This window comes from Micrasema longulum, unplaced genomic scaffold (genome assembly GCF_059751315.1).
Source record: "Micrasema longulum isolate JH-2025_06_02 unplaced genomic scaffold, ASM5975131v1 h1tg001205l, whole genome shotgun sequence".
In the NCBI taxonomy this organism is placed as follows: Eukaryota; Metazoa; Arthropoda; class Insecta; order Trichoptera; family Brachycentridae; genus Micrasema; species Micrasema longulum.
In genome coordinates, this window is record NW_028278392.1 from 255,840 (window position 1) to 278,266 (window position 22,427).

Consider the following 22,427-nt stretch of genomic DNA (forward strand, 5'->3'; position numbering starts at 1 on the left):
ATTTATTGGAGTTTATAATCGCTTTGAAGTGGGCACTTTTTATAACAGAAGCCTATTTAAAATATAAATGAGAACTATTTTAAATGTTAATGATGTAAGGAACGCGGACTATATTGTCGGGGTCATTCATTTGTTCTATACGATCATATGAACGTAGTTATGCAGAAAGCAGCCAGCCATAGAAAAGTGAAACTGAGATAATAGCACTTTTGTGAAAAGAGTGAATAAACAAATCTTTACAACAGTTGGAATGTTTTTGGCTTTAACGAATGATAAACAAGGAATACATTAGTTTTTTTTTTTAACAAGAATTTCATTATGAATTTGACCAGTTTTAATGATTTTTAAATTCGTTGAGATTTTCTAGTGCCGTGGGTGTTTTCTGCAAATTGAGAAATACCGTTTTTGTGATTGATACCATTTTCAGAAGGTGATTCTTATTTACAATGCGAATGTTGATGGATGCAGAAATAGAGGAAGACCGATAAAGACATGGCATGACAAAATCCAACAAATACTTAAAGATGGACATGTCAAAAGTCGGAATAATCGGCGCGCGTGCATGAGAAGATGTATGAATGTAGAGGAAGCGAGATCTGTATGCAAAGATAGAGTGTTGTGGCGTTCTATCCTCTCTGCCTACCCTTACGGGGAAACGGCGTGATGGTTTGTTTGTTTGTTTGTTTGATTAAAACTTGTTTTTGTAAAAAAGCGGTCTGGCTGTTTTTAGCAGAGCATAGAATTGACCTTACTGCATCCGATAACATCAATATCTATTTTTTTTTAAATTGTGGACTGGCTGCTTTCTGCATAACTACGTTCATATGATGTCGATATGACAAGTAGGTAGAACATACCGAGGTAGATATAGATAGTACAGAAGTTAAGTATATCGTCTCGATGTGTTCAGATAAAGAAAGCGTTCATAATTGAGGCCCAGAGATCTTAGGATAACTAAGAATAACATAAATTCAACCATCACATAGATTTCCACCTTCATCAGAGCATCTAAAATCTGTGGTTTTATTTTGCGAATATCTAAGGCATTCAAATGCCCGAAAAATGCAATTACATCGTATAAATCATATGTTCGTAACGTGCTTGAACTTAATGCACTAATAATAATGTTCATTGAGTCGGGTTGTGGTCACGTGTTGCGGACTCACAAATCAGAGGCCCGAGGGTAGAACCCCACTCTACCCCAACTTGTTTTCTAATTTCTCAAAGTGAGTTATTTACAACTCGTTAAAAATGGCCACTAAAACTGAAATATTAAGGGAAATTATAAGAACGCTTATAATTCTTTTGAAAAAAATGTAGATTGAATCGGTTTAACGTAATTTTTAAAAATAGTTTTATATTAAGAAATGATTGATAACTTATTATGAACTATTATCACCGTCTAGAATACTTTCACATTTTAAGTTTATAATTCAGAAGGGTTTTGGCTGGTTTAATATTCTTGCACAAAATTATATCTAACTATATAGATGCATATGATATCCTTGCTAAGATAATCTCAAAGTACATCACAGTAATTTGAGTATCAATACTGTCTTTACCGTGGGAAATTTTAGAACCAACGTCGGATTCTTTTCCCCTTTGCCAAGGATCCTCAGAACAGTGTTCCGGCGATGTGTTCCTATAGAAAAGACGAAGATTCAAGAAGCAAGTGGTGTTAACACTCCTGACTTCAGATGACACACTTGCCATGTATACCTAGATCATGCCACAACTATACCTATTGTACATTTAAATAGAATCTTAGATTGTTTAGGTTAAGTTAATTCAATGTATTATATATCATCAATGCCAATCTATTAGGACTTTAACAAGCCTGTTGATTGGCTTTTTTAAAAATAAAAATATGAAAAAGTGAATATCTAAAACTAAAAAATAACGTGATTTATCAAAACTAAGTCATGCAATTTTTTTAAAATGATTATTGTAACAGTATGAACATAATTTTATAACTTGATTTAAAAAATCACTTTTAAACGTTGAGTCTTAGTAATTGGTACAGTAGATACATACACATAGGTATATACGAGTAGGGATTCACGGGAAGTTGAAGACATTATATGTTTGTTTATCTATGTATATGATAAATAATGGATTTATTAACATAAAGTAGTAACATAACGACAACAGAGTAAACAAAGAGCTCATCCATTACGTCACACGTGATAACAAAGGTGAAATACAACAAACGTAGTTTCAGTAGCTGTGGCTTCCGTTTGATTACCTCCACACTTAACCTAGTAAGGCCAAACATTAACATCATTCTCCTTTCCGCACCCAGTGGTGCATAGGGCACTGCATTTGTAAACCAAATAATGAAGGTAAGTTGATCAGTCCTACGCTTCAGGTGCCAGGAACAATGAAATATTGCAGTTTAATAGCACGTCTACCTGCCAGGAATTGAATCCAGAACCCGAGAATGGTAGGCGAACGAATAATTTGTATAATTGAATCGGTCTGATAGACGAAAAACACATAAGAAAAACACGAAACAACATTATGAACAACAAACTCCACTTTTCTTCGTGCCCAGGCAGATGGAAAATACCCACAGTTACGTGAGAAATAGAACCAGAACCAGTGCCTATTCAGATATCTTTTTTTTTCATAGCAAGCCAAACGCGCTGACCATTTGACGACTAGGAGGACATGAAATTATGTTGAATGGAACATTTACATGAAAGAATATTTGAAAACTGGTCGATATATTGTCAAAAACGTAGACCAGGGGTCTTCCGCCATCCAAAGCTATAGGAACCTTTCTAGTTCTTAATATTATTTAGGAAAATATTAGTATTAAAAATCTCCATCTTAATTACCAAGAAAAAATGCCCCTCGAAAAAAGTAGACACATACCATTATTTGAGAGACATCGGTGAAGATAGTGAAAAGTACTTAAAAAAGAGATATTTTGTACATAAACAAAAAGTAACAGAAATAAATTTAATAAAAAAAATTCATAAGCTTGCGCCTGTGTTTTATTGATGTCCCACAAATGTAAAGGAAACCATGTTGACGCATAGACTTTAATAATAAATTGTACAAACTTGGGAAAAATTTATATAATTATTTGCTTTAAAAATAAGCCCAGTTCAAAGGAGTCTGTTAGAGGGGATGAAATAAAGAATTATTATTGGTCAAACAAACCGTGTATGTATTATATATTTCGTTTATAACTAAATAAATAAGTAGGTATTTTATCTCATTACAATATAATTCAAGTCAAGATGAATTCAATTCAATCATGCGCTTCCGATACCAGTCCAAGGTCCCGATTACAATGGGAAGTTAACAGAGTTATCTTCGACTGTATATTTGCACGAACATTTAAAGAATCTTCACCGGTAACCTATAATTGAACATGTTTTAAAAAAATGTATGCATATTCTGCTTTTTATACAGAAACTAAATTTTTTTTGTAGATAAAATTGAAAATAAATGTGAACTTTCTATTGTAATCGGGGCCCTGGTGGCGAATTAAAAAAATATAATAGCTAGTATGTATGTTACATGTTTGAAATCACTTTTATACACCGATTATCGGTATGTAGCAGATCGTCTACATTGGGCATTCTTCTTCTTATTCGTTTAGATAAAATTGAAGATAAATGTTAACTTCCCATTGTAATCGGAGCCCAGGGACTAAGAATTATGGGAGTTAAAATAATACAGATTAAAAAAACATTTTATGTCAACCTTGTTTGAAAAAGACATCTGAAATGGTAGGCAGAGGCGCTAGCCACAAAACCGCGAATTGTATTACATACATAAATATACTTTTTATGTTTTTTTTTATCAATATTAATTGATCTATCTCGCAATATTTGAAACATTGATAAGGACCGTATTATTATAAATATAGGTTATAAAATTAAAAAATCTAATTGTTTTTAGAATAATGTCTCAACTTTTTTACTGCGTTTTAAAGGTCGATCTTTATATGGCAATAAATAATTTTATTAATATTTTGACTTTATTTGGTCCAATGTTTGATAGTGATAATACCATGTGGTATCCATAAATTCCTTATTTCAAGATGATCATGCCTAATTTGAAATTAAAGTACCAGGGTGTGATGGGATAAATTATTACATTCCAAAATTGGACAGTTTTACCATGTGGTATTTTATAAAAGTTGATAATTACATCGGCAATCGTTTGAAAAATAGTTTTTTTTAAGTTGATGATCACAATAAGAAAAAAAGTGTTAAAAATATGAGTATGAGACATTATTAGTATTAAGTGATGTGAATTTTTCTGTGAGAAAAACACTTTTTTAATCAATAATTCAATTTAAAATTATCATCAATATTTTATGTCAACTTTATAGGACTTCAAGCACGATGGCGAAAAGAAAAGATATTAGGAAAAATAAAGAAATAAACCTAAGTCGACAGATCAGATTTAAAAAAATAAAATAAAGTGAATAAGTAATATTTTATAAATAATATATAAGAATTTTTAGTATTTATACTTACATGTGAACATAATATGTTCAAAATCATCAACTATATAGTTTTATCAAGAAACATCTAGATTTTTTTTAATGTCTCTGTAGCTCAATCACAAATAACTGTCGACGTTCTTAAAAATATGCTAAGCATTTGAGCGATCACAATGAACAATAATGAACATGCTTAAGTTATCGCAGTCATAAGTGAACGCGTGTGTAATCTCTAAGTCAACAATCGCGCCGGTTTGTGTTTTGTTGTTGTGCGTTTCTACGCAAATCTGCGTTTACTATAAAAAATAATACAATATATTGCATTTGCAAAATAGTAAGGAGTATCTAATACAAAAAAGTAAAAATTAAATTACAATTACTATGGCGACTGCTTTTCTTGACATTTGGCTTTCCAACCGCCGGCTAAATTCAATAAATAGCATGATAAATAATAAACAAACAAATAAATAAAAATAGCAGTTTTGGAAAATTTTCCATATTTACACTGGTGAAATTCAAATATGCGATTGCGCAGCAGGATTATACGTCGCGAACCGTAAATATTTTGACATTTAATATCAGGTGTTCACGGATGTTGCATTGTGATCGCGAACACGATAAAAAACCACGGTGAGAAATTGTTATCACGTCGCTTATTAGCACGTCGATAGTTACTTGTGATTGAGCTACTGGTCAAAATAATTAATTTTTTTAATATGACTACAAATGTGTGATAATCAAATTCTTAGGAAAAATAAACATTTCCAATATTCAGGACAGACAATGGAATACACATAATTTCATATTAAATTCCAGTGGTTTGTGGTTTCCTTAAAATAAAAACGTAATAATTATTATAAATTATGACATGCAACTTTACTATTATGCTCAATGATTATTTTTGTACATTTGTTGTATTATCATTGGTATAAATTTAAGTTGCTAGAATTTCACTCGTCCATGCACTTTGTAGCTGCAAGACGATTAGTAATATAGCTTCAATGGGTAAAAGTTATCAACTATGAAATTTCCAAATTTAGTAAATGGGGTCTAGAATTCCAACCGTCCATGCGCTCAGTAGCTGCAAGACGTGCTGGGATATTTATTTATTGTACAGCGCCCTTGAGGTGATATTCACAAAAACGGCGCTATACAAATTATCCAAATATATATATTACTCACCTTACATACATACATACTTAGTCAAGTGTATTAGAATTTAACTTTAGTGTCAACGAAGATACAATATATTATTTATTTGTTACGTGTGGAATGATGCGGAGTGGCTTTTTCAAGGTACGCTTTTTTTCTTATTTTTTTGACATTGTATTTAGTAATGTACAGAAAACTATAATTGGCCCATAATTTTGGTTTGTTTGTAAATATTTATTTATTTGTTTTCTTTTAATAAATAAAATAAATAAAGTTACATTAATCAAGTAAATAATTTTCTTACGAGAAGCAAATGCCATCGAAATTCTGGGCCACATGCATATTTTAGTGCTAAAAAGTAGAAATACGAAGCTGATTTTAAATAGGTACTGTTGTGTTTTAGTGGTGAATATTGATATTTAAGTAATATAACATTTTATATTAGTCTTTATTTTAACGAGTTTAATGAGTCCTACATCTGTACCTCAGAGAATAAAACACGGGAGTCCACATTTGGCCGTTTTAAAGTTTAAAATGGAGAAATTATCGCAGTAAGATATTTCAATAGATGTGGGAGACGAACAAAAGTTAAGAAAATGATTCAACTTCTAGATATCATGACAATTGATCAAATAATCAAATTCAATGTTTCTAATGAAATAAACAAAATTATTCCGAGATATTTTCAAAATAAACTAAAAAATAATGAGTTCTTTCATAGAAACTATGCAACAAGAGGATCTAAAAATTTAAGACTGGAAAAGAAATCAAAAGCAATGTCCCAGAACTGCCTTATGTACAAGGGAATACAATTATTCGAGGAAATGCCAGAAAGCATAAAAAATGAAATAAATGTAAATATAATTAAAATTAAATGTAAAAAGTATATATGTGAAAAATATTAGGTAATATATAGTGTAAAAATTGAATATAATTAATGAAAATGTACATATGAAACAGTGAATATTATAAATTGGAATATTAAGTGTATAATAGTGATACATAATGTTAAAATAAGTATAGATGTACATATTGTGTTGTAAATATATATTAGACTATGTTAATCATAAAACAAAATAAAATAAATAATAATAATAATACATGAATAAAACACTGAAGTCCACTTTCGTCATAAAAATATTTTTTAAAGTTGAAATAAAAATTTGAAATCCGCATTGTTTTAATATTGAAAAACATCAATAGTCCCAGGTACGCAATTTAAATATATTTAAATATGTACTATTGTTATAAAAAATCATTATTTTACATTGAAAGTTCTTTAAAGATTTAAAAATCTCATTTGATTCAAAAGGTATAGAGTTTCAAACATTGAGTTGATAGAAAAATCGCTTTCCCAAACATTCCGTTCAATGTGACTTTCGCGGTTAATCATTTAATGTACAGATATTATTTTAAAATATGTAATATACTCGTTGTTATCTTCAGCAAATCTTTTAAAACTTTCCTATAGAAGAATCCTAACTGACCTAATATTACTTTATAAAGTGATCAATTCATTGATTGACTGTCCAGATTTGCTGGAGTTGGTGTGTTCCCGTGTACCTGGTCGACATACTCGCCACAGATCTCCTTTTTGTTCTGCTAGTTCTAGGACCAACTATCACATGCACTCGCCTATCCCTAGGATTTACAGATATGGTAATCAGTATGAGGACAAGGCTGATATATTTGGTTCTGGACTTCTTTCTTCTTCTTCTGCAGCCTTATTCTCTCCAATGCTGGATAAAGGCTTCTTTCAAACGACTACATTCCTTCCTATCACCCGCTTTCATCATTCAAGTTTTACCGGCAATAGAGGCAATGTCGTCGACCCATCTTTTCTGTGGCCTTCCAACACTTCTTTTGTTTGCTCACGGTCTCCACTTTATTATTCTGGGTGTCCACCTGCCATCATTTTGCCTCGCCAAGTGTCCTGCCCCCTGCCATTTCATTTTCGATGCACGATCTATGATATCCACGACTCCAATTCGGCGCCTTATTTCTTCATTTCTTATTTTGTCTCTTAGACATACACCGAGCATCTGTCTTTCCATGGATCGTTGCGTGCATTTTAATTTCTGGCTACTTTTTTGTGTTATAGATATGGTTTCTAGTTTGTATGTTGTCACCGGCAATATGCACGATTCATATACTTGTCTTTTCAAGCATATAGGGACTTGTTAATTTTCAAATATATATTTAAGTTTGCCGAAAGCAGCCCAACTTAGCCCTCTTCTTCTTGGTAACTCCGCTATCTGGTTATCTTTACCAAGTTTGACTTTGTGTCCTAGATAAATATATTCATCAACCACTTCGATTTTATTATCGTTAATGAAAATGTCTCGTCCTGTTGAACTCATAATCTTTGTTTTATGAATGTTCATTTCCAAACCAATTCTTTTTGAAGCCTCACTGGAGCCTTTTCTGGACTTGATAGTTATAAAATAAGTCTGATTTTTTTTTTTTATCTCGCATTATTATTCTTAAACTTTTCTTTGTATTTAAAAATGTTTTCCTTTTTTACTTTTTCATATTTATGTATTTATTTCGTTAATATTTTTAGTTGCTTATGTGTATTTACCTACTTGTTACTATTGTTATAGTTATGCAATTTTATCATTTTTTGTTTTTTTAATTATTATTTGTGTTCAATAAATGTTAAAGGCAATTTATGCCATTTATGTGAAAATAAATAAATACTGTGACTTGAGTAATAATCAAATTATAGCTGATTTGAATACGTTGTTTTTTTTCAATGAATTCACGAAGTACGTATTATCGCAAAAATTCATTACAATACATATCTAATATCTAATCATAATTATTTTAATCTAACAATGAATGGACGTGGTGATAATTCTAGGGATTTATTGATATCGTTTGCTTCATGCAAACGTGTCGTATTCTTCAAAACAATCGAGATACGAATGCAAGAAAACAATTTTCATATGACGGTATTACATTAACGTGTAATAAACGGACACGTTATTGCTTACTGGATGCATATATAGGTTAGAAAATATCGCGTTGCCCTTATCGATTCGGAAAAAGTCACGATACACATGCAAACATTCAAATTTCCGAGAGAAAAGAAGGATTTTTTAGACCTAAGATTTTATACATACTGCACCAGTACAGAACAAACAAAATAACACGAAAATTCAACAAACGCAACAGCGCCAGCGCCGTAGTCAGCGTGGAGCGGCGCCTGTCGACGATGTGTTTGATTTTATTTATAAATTATGTAAAGAAAATTATGTTAATGTGAGAAAAAATGACAAATGAGATAGTAGAAACATAACAAACGTGTGCAGAATGTCTCGCTCCACACAAGCTGCTAATGAAATGGTAATTTAGTAAATATCTCAAAGAGTCTAACACATATCGTAAATGTATCAATCAATTCAACGGAACTCATGTGTGTTAAAACGTCAACCGAAGATCAGTGCAATGATAAATTATTGTAACAATTATGATGTCGATGGTTAACGGGCAGTAACAATTATTGAGCGACAGAACGAGTTTAATAAATCAGCGAAGAAATATTATTGCATCTAAGGTCAATTGAGTGAAGGGACAATTAATATATTCATTCCGATGCTGAAATAGAGCAATCTTATAACCCGCTTTCCGTATATTTCTTCGTCACTGATACAGTGTTGGCATGGTTTAGCTCGAAGTCTTACCTGCAGATCGAGTTCTTTGAATATACTGTACATTACATATTCTTACAATGTCTTTACTTTGACAATATTAAATTGTTACGTTTTTTTTTAATTGAAAAAAGAAACATTTGCGTTCTTATAATTTACACAAATATTTCAATTTTGGTGGCCATTTTCAACGAGTTGTAAATAACTCACTATTAGAAAACGGAAATCAAGTTGGGGTAGAGTGGGGTTTGAACCTCGGGCCTCTGGCCCGTGAGTCCGCAACACTAGCCACGGGACCACAACCAGACTTTACAACTTATTCTAAATTTGTTGCAACAGAAAAATGAACATTTTTGAAAGGGGAATATGGAACCTCTCTGTTGCAACAAATTTAGATCTAAATAACTCCCTAGGAAGGAAATCCAGCCAGTTTGCAAATATTCGGACATACTCAAAACATTGTTGATACTAATTCACATACACAGACACTCTCAAATACACCCTCACACTGAAATACACACCCTCTCACCCTATCCTTATTTATGTTTACTGTATATTTGTGGGTATCTGTTATGAGTTTTATTTTATGTTTTTTTCCTTTTTACTATTTATATATTTGCAGTATTACTGTTGATATCCTAAATAAATACAATAAAATGCCGTTATTTTACTACCCTTGTTTGTCTTTGCCACATTTAATTTATTTATTGATTCGTATACAGATACATATTTAAAAAAAATTATATAGTAACGTATCCTTTTGTTAACCATGGAGTTGATACAGTGCTTTATTTATTTAGTTTTTTATTGCTTACTTCTTGGTATGAACACTTGACCAATTTACTACTATACTCTATTTTTTATAAATTTATTGATATTGTTTTAACTTTGCTGGAATTCCTCTCATCCATGCGCTTTGTAGCTGCACGATGATTGGTTATCTAGCTTTCATATTTCAACTTTAAAATACCTTAATTTTGTAAACGGGGTCTAGAATTCCAATCGTCTATGCGCTTAGTAGCAGCAAGGCGTGTTGTAATCTTACTCCTTTTACTATTCATATTATTATTATTTTGTAATACACTAAATTTATTTGTCATTTTTTAAAATGTGTAAATGGGGGCTAAATTTCTAACTGTCTATGCGCTCTGTAGCTGCAAGACGTCCTGTAATCTAGCTCCTATCTATTATAATTTTTGATTGATCTTAATTGAAAACGAGGAACTAGAATCCCAACCGTCCATGCGCTCTGTAGCTGCAAGACGTACTGGGATATTTATTAATTGTACAGCGCCCTTGAGGTGATTTTCACAAAAATGGCGCTTTATAAATTATCCAACTATATATATCCCTAATTCTATGGAGTCAAGAGCTCTGTGTTGAGTTGGAATAAAACATAATGGAAAGTGGAAGCATGCATATTATTAAAGAATACGACAAATAAAAATTATTGCACAAACATAAATTTTGAAAAACATCTGGACAACACGCTTAATAGTATATATATGTATGCAATGTCTCGCATTAGTCTCACATGTATTTATGTTATATTTTTGTCCATTTATATATTTTTATTCGTGTACCTAAGTGATGTAATTGGCCTAGGCCGTAATTGTAATTAATAAAAATCATGAAAACTTCTTTACTATACTTATGTGCGAAGTCAACTCGAATTCGCTTCATTAGTATGGTCCCCTCAATATAATGTATATATTAATCAAATTGAAAACATTCAAAAGAAATTTATAAGGAGCCTGGAATATCGTTTTGGTAACATTGAAAATGATTACAGCGCATCTTTGATCAATTTTAATATAGAATCACTACAAAAAAGGCGCCTTAGATATGATTTAATTTTTCTTTTCAAAATTCTCAATAACATAGTTGATTCGCCGTATCTTTTACAAAATATTGGTTTCCGTTGTCCTCTTCGCTATACTAGATTAAATTCCCTTTTTTATGTACCAACTTGTAAAAACAATTATACCTCGAATTCATTCATTAGACGCACCTGTAGAAATTATAACGGACTCAGTATTGATGTAGACATTTTTAACTGCACGTTGCATTTGTACAGAAAATTTCTTCATGGGGTCGATTATTTGGGATAGTTGCTGAATGTACATCTTGAGTGGTTTATGCTATGCATATGTGCCGCATGTAATGTATATGTTTGTGTATGTTTTATTGTGTTTGTGTTTTATTGTGTGTGCGTGGATGGCTCGGAGTGTACATTCGGTATTTTTATTTATTTTAATTTATTACCTCCATGGAAAACGCAAATGTCAACAATTATCTTTTTTTCACTTAAAATTCTTATTTATTTTTTATTTTTTGTCACATTTAATGTTTATATCTTTTTAATTTATGAAAACTTAATTGGTCTTTTTATGTTAAAAAATTGTTGTTTTTAATACTGATTTTGTATGACTGTATGTTTTCTAAATAAAATTAAAAAAAAAATAATAATAAAAATGAAACAAAATAGTTATTTGCATAATGTTTGTAAAATAAATGTAAATAAAAGCCTAAAACTTGAATAATTCCATCATTAGTAATCCGTCAACAGTGGAAATAAAATAATCGGTGAAAATAAATATTTAATGAAGCACCAATGTAGTGCTTATTGAGATACATTTTTTTACCAGCAGTATGATTTCCATACGTACAAGTTCGTATTTATCGTAGAAAAAGTGGAGAAAAGTTAGACACGTAGTGTGGTGGTGGGCGTGTCCGCCTACCATACTCGAGGTCCTGGGTACGATTCCCGGGAGGGTCAACAAGAAATATTTATTTATAAAGAGGTTTTACACGGCAATATTTCACTGTCCCTGGATTGGCACCTGAAGCGTAAGACTTATAACCTTACCTTCCCGTAACACGTGATCGAGGTATACTGAATGCACTTTTCCAATGCAGTGCCCTATACACCATAAGTTGCGGATCAGGGGATAATGATGACGGACACAGTTTTTTCATTTTTCTTTTTTAATACACTGAATTGTTACAAACGCTTTAAAATAAATAAAAACTTTATTTTTATCAATTATGGCTAGTGAAATAAATTATAACCAGCGATATACTGTTTAATTACTACATTTTTTACAATTTGTTAAGATAATCACATTAATTCATTGAATTAGTTATTCTAAATAACTCCCTAGGGAGGAAATCTAGATTGTCTACGAACATTTGGACATACTCAAAACATGTTGATTAAACTAACTGGAGAAGTATAAAAATTGGAAAATTGTTTTCAGGCGTTGTCTAGTAGGTGGAATTGGTTCAGCCGGATGAATCTCACCCACATGATACAGGTTTCAGCTCTTTTACTTCACAAAAGTCAACAAATGGAAGAGTTAAGGAAATGCGGATGTTTAAATATAGACAGAATGGTGAATGTTACACAGTGTGTAAAGTGGGCACTTAAACCACCCAACGACAGGGCATAAGCTCTGTACATGCTTAGAAATCCGTATTCCCTTCTCAAAATGTTTTCACTGTTGCAACAAATTTAAATCTAAAATAGTTAAGTTTTTACTGAAAATTGAAGAATTTTTGTTATGATAGGTTTTCAAAATAATATTACATACGGCGATTATTGGTATAAAAAATATTATCAAAATTTATAGTTTAACTAGAAAAAAAAACATGCTTTGATTTTTTTTTGTGATGTGACTAACAATTAAATCAACTAATTAGATGGTTGGTTCCCAACCAATGGTCCGCAAGGGCTAAAATATGGTCTGCGAAAGATTGAATTTCCTTCTCAAAATTTTTTTTTTCAACAAATTTAGACATTTAAAATTATCAAGTCTTGAATTATATGTAGACTCATGTGATATCGCAGCCGCACGAATGTGAATATTTTATTTTTTTTAAAACACGCCCTTAACACTCAGACGAAGGATTAAAAAAACGAAAATATTTAGAATTTAGAGTCACCAAACACGAGGCACTACGACAACCGACTTATGTATGACGGATCGCGATAACCGCACTTGGCTCAGCGAGCGGTGTTCTCCGCCGGTTCACACGACGCGCGGCGTGCGAGGCGCGAGCGTCAAGGAAGCTAGGAGACGTACTGTCGGCTGTCGGTCGGGTGGATCGACCACCGAGGCACCGAGTCGCGTTCGCGGGCGCGAGTGACGCGGCGCGTCAGAACCTCGTAAGCGATAAATACTTCTAGATACTTTCGCCCAGTGACTTACAAGTTCACTGTGTAATATTCGCAACAATCCAACGCAGTGCCTTATATATCATGGGGTGTGGATGAGTTCTGATTCAGTGCCGACAGAATTTTATTTACTTATTCATTTTACTGTTTTAAAATGTACAGAGGTTCCGATGAACCTCAATTTGCACCACATTTTTTAGGTTCCGACTAGCTAGAAAATTCATGTGTTTTGGCAGGACCTTCTTTTTAGATGCGTTTTCTTATACAGGGTGTTCATTAAACCCTGTCATATCCAAAACCACGATGATCAGTATGAGCAAGAAGACATATTGGCACATTAAAATATTTTTTTAGAATGAATAAAATTTTTAAAAATAAAATATCAATGGTTGCTTATTTCTGCAGGGGAGAAACGAGGAGGGGGAGAGGGGAGTCTGATACTGCGCCACGCTTCCCTCACTTCTCCCTGCAGAAGTAAGCAACCATTTGTTTTTTTTTTAAATTTTCTTTGGTCTAAATATTTTTTTAAATATGCTTATATGTCTTCTTGCCTTTACTGACCATTGTTGTTTAGGATGTGGCAGGGTTTAAAGAACAACCTGTATACAATAAACAATAATAAAAATTAGAATTAAATATAAATTAGAAAACATACCACTACTACTAATAATTAAAAAAATAAACATAAATGTGAACATTAATAATAATATAAAAATTAAAACAAATATACATAGCAAAACATTAAAAAAATCATTTATAAATAAAAAGAACAAGGAGATCAACATGTTTATTTTTTGGGTGATACCGTGGGTGTTGGATGTGTTCCGAAAATTCGGCTACCATTGCAGGAGCCATCTTCGTAGAAAAAAGTATGTGCTTTAAATAAAGTACAGCATTATTCTTACAGTAGTCAACATACATAATAAGGTTTAAAAAGGTACATTATATTAATTCTAAGTATCGTAATTAGCTATCTCAGAAGGTAAAAACCTGTTCTGAGATGGCAAGAAATTATTGTCAGAATATACTAGAATATACAGAATAACAAGTATTCATTCAGGGTTTGGAAATTTAATAACATTAATATAAATATAGAAATATTCGACATTGCCAATAAAGTGACATATTTTTTTTACGAATATTAAAATTAAAATATTAAACTAAAGGAAAACATTAAAAATACAATTTAATTAGGTATCGTCTATACAATTCTGAACTATCCTAGACGCCAATGAGGAAGTTCAGTGGTTTTTAAAAAAAAAATGTTTGTTAATAGACTGTTAAACTAAATAAAAAAAAATATATATATATATATATCGTAATATCGGCGCTACGATTTTTCAAAGTTTTGTATTTCTGAAATAACTCCGCGTGTAACGTCAGAGGTTCATTTCCGCTTATTCTCATTCAGTTCTTCCTATTGGTCCAGAAGCGACAAGCAGACCGGAAATCTTCCACAGCTCTCAGATCATAGGTTGATTCACATGCACCAGTGACGTCATTTAAAGTAGTGCGTTTTTATCAAAATATTTTTTATTATTTTTTCTGTACATTTTCAAGAAACTTTGCCGTACAATTTAATGCTCTAATTTTTATCCCGCGTAAGAAAACATTTTTTGTATCCAATTTCCCGTAGGGCTGAAGTTCCTCATTAAAAGAAGAAAAAAAATATAACGAAGTATGATTCTCTATGTAATTCCCTTTCTTTCTGTTTTATGTAGTATAATCTTAAATGGTAAAAATGCAATACTTTTTAAGTTTTTCAATAATTTAAATTTATCCTTAACGCAAAAAAAAACAATTAATTTTGGAAAGAAATTAATTAAGGCGAACATGAACATGATCACAATACCAGAGAAAATTTAAACATTAGACTCCCATTTAGAAAAAGAGGCGAAGTCAAAAAATTCAATTTTATATAAGGTGGTAAAAAAATATTAAGAAATGGGAAAAAAATATTTGTGAAGAAAATAAAATGATATGGCGCTATATCCTGCTTTTTATCCTTACGGGGAAACAGCGCGATGGTTTGTTTGCATAAAACAAAAATCCGTCACTTATTAAGTTAACTATGAGAATGTCATCAGACGACGAGGAACCTTCATTAGCATCTGTGACCAACACATTCCAAACCCAATTCAAATCAGAAGTGTCTGGCTTTAGGGCGTTAGTTGAAATATATCAAGAGGAATACCAGTTTCGAAGCCTTTTCATAACATATCCTATGCCATTGAGTGTAAAATATGAAATCGTTTAAATGCCCGCCTCGGCTTCTTACGGTGGCACGGATCCGAGTGGTCCAATTTTCAATGACTCTTCCACGTAGATCTGGCTGAATTTGAGCGATGGCCTGTGTTATGTTCACCTTCGGGGCATCGGTCGATTGTTTATTTGCATAGACCTGTTACTTCAAGAAACCCCACAAGAAAAAGTCTAGCGGGGTCAAATCGCATGACCTTGGTGGCCAATTCAAATCACCCCTGCGAGAGATAACCTTACCCTCAAATCGTTCAGACAGATTGTCAATGGCGTCCGCTGTGTGGCACGTAGCGCCGTCCTGCTGGAACCACATGTCGTCTAGGTCCATATGGTTCAATTTGACCAATGACGCCGCCGGCCCAAAATCCACACCAAACGGTAGCTTTTTGAGGATGCATTATTACCTGGTGAACCTCGCGTGGGTTAGTGTCGTCCCATATACGGCTATTTTGATTACTAACAGCCATTCATCCAAAAATGCGTCTCGACGCTAAAAATGATTTTTCAGCAAAAATTGGGGTCGTCTTCTAGACGATTTTAAGCCCAGTCAGCGAACAAACGGCATTGTCTATGGTCATGTACTTTGAACTACTGGGTCAGTTGGATTTTGTATGGGTGTAGTCTCGACGCAATATTTGCCAAGTTGAAGTCTGCGAAAGGCCGAATTCTTGTGCACGGTGAGGAATTGACTGCCTTGGGTTCTACTGCACACTTTCACGGACAGCGGCGATGTTCTTGCCGATCTTGCGTCCCTTGAACGTACGGGTGTTGGCTGATTGATTGCCGAACGGGTCATCCCAAATTCAACCACCAAAAGTTGAAGAGTTGACTGTGAAGGGCCACTACGTCTACCATAAAATGGGCGCGATGCGCGCAACGTTTGCACTAACGAACACTCATTTTGATAATAAAATTTTATCATTTGAACATGCTGATCAAGAGTGTAACTTGCCATGGTGATTTGGCATAAGTAACTGAATAATAAAAAAAAATCACATCACATCACTCTGTCATATTTAAAATTCACACTAAAAATGTATTATGTAACTTAGTAGACATTATAATAATAAATATGTACATCTCCCCTCCCCTCCTTATCCTCTCTTCAAGCATTCTTGTCCTTATCCTGCCCAATTTACAGTAACTTAATGTTCTTAAAATAAATATTTTAAAAATCTTTGATTATTGAGTACATGAAAATAACATTTTTATATGTTATATTTTCTTTACTAACTTTGTATACTATGTGGAAATCTGTTATTAGTTCTGAGTTTATACACTATATCTGTTTGTTTACTAAAAATATGTATGTAGAACTGTTGATTTCCCAAATATAATAAAATAAAATAAAATATTTGACAGATGTCATCAAAACGAAATGGCCGCCACGGGCCGTCAAAATCTACCCGCGACAATTGTGTCACTAGAAGTCAAAATTTGAAACTTATTAAATCTCCTTTTTTTATGCTCCAATGTCCAGAATGTGTAGATTAATCGATTTGCCGCAAAACTTGGATATTCTCCGGGATAGACCTACTTGCTTTTTGTAGATGTCTTTGTCACTAACATTGTGGGATGAAGAACGATTGGCATGGCTTAGCCCGAGTCTTATAATGTCAACGAAGTGTTTCTTGAATATACTGAATCCATTTTTTTATTGTGCTTATTTGTCTTTGTTAGATGTATTTATGTTCTGCTTCTTGTATACATATGTATATGTTTTTTCATACAACTGTTGTTATTGGCTTAGCTCATAAATGCAATAAATAAAAAATAAGTAATTAATATTTATATATGTACATATTTTTTTTTTTTTTATATTAATTTATTCATATAATGATATATATTTAAAAAAAATAATAACGTATCCCTAAATAGAAAGTGGAAGCATGCATATTATTAAATATTACTACAAATTATTACATAAACATACTAAGTTCTCCAAAACCAAAAGTTTTTTTTAGAAAGAGAACAAGTTTGGTTTTTGTCTAAGGAAAGAGACCTTTGCAGGAGACTGCTGCGAGATATTGCATAGATTTATATACTATTAAGCATGTTGTTTTGATGTGTATTGAAATATATGTTTATGTAATAATTTTTAATTTTAATTTTTGTTATTATTTAAAAAGGTTGGGTTTGGGATACGTTATTATCATTTTTTTTGTAATATATATGTATTTGTATGAATAAATAAATTTAAAAAATACAAAAATGAACATCTGGACGACACGCTAATTATTATATTACATCATATTTACCCTTGAGACCGAGTGAAAAGATATGTGGCATGTGCTATACTAGTTGTATACGTTCACACGACACGGTAAAAATAGGGTGGATTATTTTTTATTGAATGATTTTTTTATTAATTTTATTTATTTAGTGGGTACTACTAAAGTAAAAATCCAACAAAAATAAATCGAGTAGAGATTATTTGGACTCTTAATAAAAATGTAGTTTTCTTTACAAACAAATACAAAACGATTTTAAAGTAAATAAATGTAAATCAATATATGAGGAACAAGTAATATTACTATATTATTAATAATTGTTAAGTGTCCTCGGCACGGGTAACCTCAGTGAGGTCACATTATTTTTATTATTGATTATAGTTTATAAGAGTAAAATATGAATAAATAAAATAAATAAATGTATATCCCTATAAGTACGAGACGCGACGTGACATTTTCCACAATCACTCCAATTATATAAGTTTATTGCAGGTATTAGAACAAAGACACTAACGATCGATCATTCAATTTAGTTCATGTTTTATTTTATTAGGCACTCATAAAATAATTAATATGACGCACGACAAATTTCTAAGCACTTATAAGTCTTATGCACACGTACCAAATAACGAAAAATATACATGCAGATATTTTTATACGCCACAAATCTAATGAAATTTGTCAAAAAGACGCGATTTTGATTTCGAGTACTGGATTTCGGACTTTTTAATTTTTTCTTTGTAAGAATTTCATTGATTTGACATACCTATGTGATTTATCAAACCGTCGTTTTTTATACTAAAATATCGACGCAAAAACAGATAAAATGCTGCATATCTCGTTTTGCGTCTAGAGTAATGATCAAACTATCAAAGCAAATACAAAATATGCAAAAATAATATGGGTATTGTTGGAGCTGATAGCTATTACGCTTACCGTGAGTTATAAACGACGTAAGCGCCTGTAGGCCCATTATAAATGTGTTTTAAAAATTATAATATTATTGTTCGTACAGAATTATGATAAAACAAACACAACATTAAATAAAACAATAGCTTTGATAAACACGTTCAGTTAAATTATATTAAAACAAAAGAATACGGAGAATGACACAGTGAGCAAGTAGGTAAATAATTGAAGACCGCGTTTTAAAAACCTCAAAAGTCAGCTATTTTTCAGAAGAGTATGTTGAATTGAATACCACGGTTTTACTACTGTTTTTATTTTTTAATGAAATAAAATCATAAATACACAGTAAATGCATTGTACAAAAGTTGAAAATGTTATAAATATTTTAACATATTACAACAGAGATGAAGAACATTAAAGAGAAGGTAATACAGAAGTCTAGGCATCTACAGGGCTTATGACTTGTCTTAGACTTCTATATTACCTTCTCTTAAATGTTCTTCATCTCTGTTGTAATATGTTAATATTTACAACTAAATAATAAAAAATAAAAAAATAAAGTGGTAGAAATGCTAATTAAACGTTTTTTTCTTCATTTATACAGATTGATGCCGATATTTGCTATTTTCACACAAACACCGTATTTTAAATGTGAATCGAGGTACCTATGATTTTTTAGAAATGTACGGAAATAACCGTTTTATGGACTCATAGACAGAGAATAATAAAATCCAATAATAAATTTTATGAAAATTTTGGACATTAGATGATTTTACAAGGAGGTTTTCAATTGTAATAATAATTAGCAATGCGCTAAGTGCACTCTCGTTATAACAAAACAAAATTAGCCATAGTTATACACGCTACTTTGGAAAGGAATTCATATCAGGAAAAAATAACAAATTAAAATAGCTAAAAAAATTATACACGAGTATAAAGATATTAATGTATTTTTTCCTCTCGGCCTTGTGGTGTAATGGTCAGCGCGTTTGCCTAGCATGCGAGAGGTCTCGGGTTCGATTCCCGACATGGTTGATATGGAATATTTATTTAAAATTGTGTTTTCACACTAGAATATTTCATAGTCCCTGGACTGGTACCTGAAGGGTAAGACTGGTCGTTTTACCATAATGTAACAAAAGTGATCAAGATACGCTACGATTGGTGTACCAGTGCAGTGCCCTATGCACCATTAGGTGCGGAAAGAGAACTTTGATGATGAAAAAATATATACACGAGTACATATAATAGATTTAAATGTATTTTTTCTTCACACTTAAACTCAAACTTTCGAGCCTAGGTTTTCACCGAAATATTTATAATCATTATTTCCTTTTCCACACCTAGTGGTGCATAAGGTGCTGCATTAGTAAACCAAATGCACCGTATTTCGATCATCTGTTACATAAAGGTAAGGTGATTAGTCCTACACTCCTAGGTGCAAGTCCCAGAAAAAAAAAACTATTTTGTGATTGAACAAACTGCCATCTACTTCCTGGTGCAATCACTATTTTACATTCACCCTGCCAGAATTTTGCCAGAAGAAAATGCCCGACGGGGCTACAAGAATGGTAGGCGAACGCGCCAACCACAGCACAACGATGCGGACGTATCTTTACTCGATCTCCTTTTTCAGGATTTTTACTTGAAAGCAGCCAACGAGTCGAAAATACTAATCTAGGGTTTCGGTTATATTTCACAAAAAGAAAGTTACGCTTCATCTATCCGGAAACAGTGTAACGCGTTTTATTTAATACCTAACATTTGTGATTTTCCCAATGAAAAAATTAGATGCACATTACATTTTTGTTTTTTTTTTAGAATGAGACGTTTTCCAGAGCTCCCAAATCGCTTAACACAAAACACGGTCCGGGGAAGGACCAGCCAGGACCAATTCATACCTCACCATACATTTTGAAAGCCTTTTTTTAATCTGCCCCCTTAAACCGCCCCAACGCCCCTTAAATTTCTCTGGACCTTCTACCGCCCCCCCTAAAGGCCTTCAGCGCCCACAAGTGGGTTTTATCGCCTGTTTTGAGTAAATCTGTTCTAAACATCATATTTTGCAAGCACTTAATGGTGTGACGAACGCAACTGGGATATTGTATTTTTTAATTTTATGAAAAAATCTTTTGAGCGTTCTTATAATTAACCAAAAAAATTAATTTTTGGGGTCATTTTCAACGAGTTGTAAATAAATCACTGTTAGAAAATGGAAATGAAGTTGGGGTAGAGTGCGGTCGTACTTCGCACCTCTGATCCGTGAGTCCGCGACCTAGCCACAGGGCCACAAACCGATTCATAATGGCAAATATAAATTAGGTATAAACATTAAAATTAATTTGTGAAATTACTTGGTGGTTCATAATAAGTTTTACATAAGACAATATTTTTTTGTAAGACAGGGTGACACTTTAATTATTTGCATCCTGGAATACATCACACATTTATATTATGAATTAGATTAGGTACGATCCATCACAAAAATTAACTAGAGATAGCTTATAAAATAAAGTGTATAGGTTTTTTAGTAAACATTAAGATCTATTCGTAACTAGTGGTGCATACTATATCAGCAATATCTTGATCTTAATTACATAAACGCAAGGTCAGTGTTACGTTGCACGTCAGATTCATTAAACGTGTGTCTAGATTGACTAGATAAACCTGCGAATAATACTAAACTACGATCAATATGTCAACATATTTTTTAATATCATATTATTATGCGCCGATGAACAATAACAAAAATATTATACGTACCTCATTAATAAATTGATTTTAATTAAACAATAAATAAAGACAACTTTAAACTGGTAAATATTGGGCATACAGCGTTGAGATAAAATTATACAAAACAAAATATTATCTTAAGTATAGGCACATTAGAGAATCAAGTCTTAAGAGATACAATAATATTTCAATGCAACAGTAGTTTTAAATAATTTGATTCGGTTTTCGGATTCTTAGAATGAAAATCCATCGTCAGGTAATTGAAATTATTAGTTACATAGTAATTAGTGGTTTGAAATTATTACTAGATACTAAAATATATCTTCTATTTTCCCGTAAAACTAAGATAATTCTAAACATGAGATGAAAAACACATTTGATAGAAATATACCACGTCGACTCCTACTGGAATCAAATTTGGGACCTCATGGTGGGCGATTGCGTCAATCGCTATACTACGAAGCCGACTTTACCCCGCTCGGTTTTCATTTTTAGGATTTTTACCTGAGAGTAAGTAGCTATAGAATGGAAAACGCTAAAACACAACTGTATTCTTCATCTGCATTGACACAGAAAAAACAAAGACAGAAACATGACTTAGAAGGTAGACAAAAATAGCAATGTAAATTTTTGTGACGGTCGGATTTATTTTCCATCAGGAATTCCGGAAAATTTTATTTAAACACAAAATTTATTTTCTAAGAGCTCACGCATTCGTGGTATCCTGGGTGTCACTGACAAAAACAGAAATCTGGGAGAGATACAGTAGAGATGGCACGAGAACATAAGATGGAGACCACCAGACCCTACAATATAGATCGGGTTGTGGTCCTGTGGCTAGTGTCTCG

General features: G+C 32.2%; 1 protein-coding gene and 1 non-coding gene across 2 annotated transcripts in view; one reads left to right on the forward strand and one right to left on the reverse strand.

The window, feature by feature from the left end:
• Positions 1–22,427, reverse strand: part of LOC148276539 (WD repeat-containing protein 47-like) — a 208,206-nt gene that overhangs the window by 110,648 nt on the left and 75,131 nt on the right. The gene's annotated exons all lie outside the window — the stretch shown is intronic.
• Positions 19,809–19,881, forward strand: TRNAA-AGC (transfer RNA alanine (anticodon AGC)). Its single transcript has one exon. It is a non-coding gene; the product is annotated as a tRNA-Ala (tRNA).